This window comes from Pan paniscus, chromosome 3 (genome assembly GCF_029289425.2).
Source record: "Pan paniscus chromosome 3, NHGRI_mPanPan1-v2.0_pri, whole genome shotgun sequence".
Classification (NCBI taxonomy): Eukaryota; Metazoa; Chordata; class Mammalia; order Primates; family Hominidae; genus Pan; species Pan paniscus.
The window spans coordinates 111,505,006-111,508,760 of NC_073252.2; the positions used below are offsets into that span (position 1 = coordinate 111,505,006).

The window sequence follows — 3,755 nt, forward strand, 5'->3', positions numbered from 1 at the left end:
ATTTCCCAGATGTTCTTTGAGCTTCTTGTATTTGGATGTCTAGGTCTCTAGCAACGCGGGGGAAACTTTCCTCGATTATTCCCCCAAATATGTTTTCCAAACTTACAGATTTTTCTTCTTTCTCAGGAATGCTGATTATTCTGAGGTTTGGTCATGTAACATAATCCCAGACTTCTTGTAGGGTTTGCTCATATTTTCTTATTCTTTTTTCCATGTAATTGTTGGATTGGGTTAATTTGAAAACCTTGTCTTTGAGCTCCAAAGTTCTTCCTACTGTTTGTTCGATTCCATTGCTGAGACTTTCCAGGGCATTTTGCATTTCTATAAGCATGTCCATTGTTTCCTGAAGTTTTGATTGTTTTTTATTTATGCTACCTATTTCATTGAAAATTTCTCCCCTCGTTTCTTGTATCATTTTTTTGACTTCCTTAAATTGGGCTTTGCCTTCTGCTGGTGCCTCCCTGATTAGCTTAATAACTAACCTGAATTCTTTTCCAAGTATAGCAGGGATTTCTTCTTGGTTTGGATCCATTGCTCGTGAACTAGTGTGATTTTTTGGGAGTGTTAAAGAAACTTCTGTCATATTACCAGAGTGGTTTTTTGGTTTATTCTCATTTGGGTAGGCTCTGTCAGAGGGAAGGTCTAGGGCTCAAGGCCTGTTGTTCAGATTCTTTTGTCCCATGGGATGTTCCCTTGATGTAGTACTCTCCCCCTTTTCCTAGGGATGTGACTTCCTGAGAGCCGAGCTATAGTGACTGTTATTTCTCTTCTGGATCCAGCCACCCAGCAGTGCAGCAGGCTCCAGGCTGGTACTGGGGTTTGTCTGTACAGAGTTCTGTGTTGTGAACTGTCTATGGGTCTCTAAACTGCGGATACCAGCACAATATTTAGGGTGTATTCTGGGTCCTGCAGGAGCAATCTGCTTCCTTCAGAGAGTCTGTGGGTTCTCTTGGCTTTCCTGATTTGTTTCTGCAGTTGTTCTGGAGCAAAAGTTCACTATGTGAACCTCCACATGGTGCTCTGTCCATCCAAGCGGGAGCTGCAATCTACTGCCTCCCATCCGCCATGATCTCTCTCACATTTGCTTTATTGTATGGTTTGAAGGTGGCATTTAAGATAATCAAGTAATGTCTACTGAACCTGAAAAAAAATAAATGCCTGTCTGCCCTCTCTCTTTCTATTTCTTCCCTCCTCCTTCTTCTTTTTCTCCCCCTCTCCTTCCTTCCTCTCTCTCTCTCTCTCTTATCATTAGGTGATAAAGCAGGGTCTGTTTCAGACTCAATTAAAAATCATGAAAAAGATTTTTAAGATCTCAGGCTGGACAGCTGATAGAGCAAGGAAAAATAGGAAGGCTTCAATGCTGTAAGTAGAAGTGAACTGCATTTACTGAGGCCTCTGTTTAGAAAGGCTTTTTGAATGTAGTTGCAGGATATAAGAATCTTATAATTTGATGGGCAGTGGCTTCATATCTGAACTGTGTCAATATTTATAAACTGTACTGCCACACCATTGAGTGTTTTTTCTGATAAAGGCTTTTAACTGTCAAATATTACCTTGATTTGTCACTTGGCTTCAATTTTTAGTAGCTATGCTATGAAATGTGGATTTCAGGTATACCATCTCACTAATTATGGCATTCACTGATAACTTCATACATAAACATATAACTAGAACAGGGATCTGTATCTTTATCAGTGATAAAGATTATCTATTTCAGCCTGGGCAACAAAGTAAGACTGTATCTCTACAAAAAAAATTAATCAGCTAGGTGTGGCGGCATGTGCCTGGAGTTCCAGCTACTTGGGAGGCTGAGGTGGGAGGATTGCTTGAGCTCAGGAGGTCAAGACTGCAGTGAGCTATGTTTGTACCACTGCACTCCAGCCTGAAAGACAGAGCGAGACCCTGTCTCAAAAAAAGAAAAAAAGATTATCAATTGATATAAAAAACTCTCATAGCCCCTCTCTGACAATAACTTTTTAGAAAACCTTTTTACTTTGGAAAGAATTTTATATATGGAAACAATGTCTGGGGTGAAAATATATGGGATGGGATTAAAAACACATTAGATACTACAGAAAAAACAATAAGTGAACTTATTGAAACTATACAAAATAAAGCCCGGAGAAAAAACTGAAAAAGTATTGAGCAGTACATCAGTGTGTTGTGAGCAATTTAAACGGCCTAATAAACATGTAATTAGAATCCCTATACAAGGTATAAATGGGAGAAAGTTTAAAAATATTTGAAGAAATTATTGCCAAAAATTTTTCAAATTTGTTGAGAAATATAACCCACAAATTCAGTGACTCACGAAATCCAAGCACAAGAAACAGAGAAATACATGAACATGCATCATAATCAAGTTATTAAGAACCAAGCCAGGCATGAGGGCATGTACCTGTAGTCCCAGGTACTCAGGAGTTTGAGGTGGGAAGATTGCTTATTCCCAGGAGTTCTGGGCTGTACTGCACTATGCCAATCAAGTGTCCACACTAACTTCAGTATCAGTATGGTGACCTCCCAGGAGCAGGGGACCACCAGGTTGCTAAGGAGGAGTGAACCGGCCCAGGTCAAAAATGGAGATGATCAAACCTCCTGTTCTCATCAGTAATGGAATCACCCCTGTGCATAGCCACTCACTCTAGCCTGAGCAACATAGCAGGACCCTGTCTCAAAAAAAGAAAAAACCAGAAACCAAAACTAAAAACAAAAACAAGAAAATGATAGAAAACATTAAAAGCATCCAAAGGAGTGGGAAAAATACATTATATATACAGGAATGAAGAAAAAATGACAGCAGATTCAGAAATAATCCATGCCAGAAGATATTCAATCAGCAAAGAACTGAAGAATACTATACTTACCTGGCAGGGGAGATACCATGATTACATAGATGGTTTTCCCATGGCAAGTCTTATCCATTGCACTCTGGATGTGCTGACACCTGTGATTTCGCCAAATATGGGAAACTCAACTGCATAATTTGTGGTAGTGGGGGATTTTGTTTGCGCTTTCCCCTGGAAAAAAAAAAGAAGAAGAACACTAGAAATGGTAAATAAGAGGGTAAAAATGAAATACACTTTTTCTTATTTTGAGTCTCTTTAAAAAATCATTGGCTGTTTAAAATATGTTGTTTAGTAATAGTATATAATGGAATTCATAGGGATTAGTGAAATAAAACGTATAACAGCAATAGCACAAAGGCTGATGGGTGGTGGCTGTGGGGGCAGTGGTGAAAGAAAGTTTACTGTACCTGAAGTGGTATAATATTACTAGGAGGTAGACTATGATAAGCTAAAGATATATACTATAAATCTAAGATATAGATATATATCTAAAGATATATACTATAAATCTAAGATATAGATATATATCTAAAGATATATACTAGAGATATATACTAAATACTATAAAGATATATACTATAAATTCTAAAGTAACTGTTAAAGATATATAAGTCCTAAAGTAACTACTTAAAAAACAAATAAAAAGTTATAGTAAATAAACCCACTGAGAAGATATGATGGATTCTTAAAAAATAATAATCCAAAAGAAGTCAAGAAAAAGAAGGGAACAAAAAACAGAAGAAACAACTAAAAACTAATAGCAAAATTGTTCATTTAAACTCAGTTATGTTGATGATTACATTAAATGTAAATGGCCTAACCACCTCCAACCAAAAGGCAGAGATTGTATAAAAAAAGCAACCCAACAATAAGCTGTCTATAAAAAATTTACTTTAAATATAAACATAT

General features: G+C 37.0%; 1 non-coding gene across 1 annotated transcript; it reads left to right on the forward strand.

The window, feature by feature from the left end:
• Positions 1–2,856: 2,856 nt before the first annotated feature.
• Positions 2,857–3,020, forward strand: LOC112439724 (U1 spliceosomal RNA). The gene has a single exon (XR_003027961.1). It is a non-coding gene; the product is annotated as a U1 spliceosomal RNA (small nuclear RNA).
• The last annotated feature ends 735 nt before the right edge of the window (positions 3,021–3,755 follow it).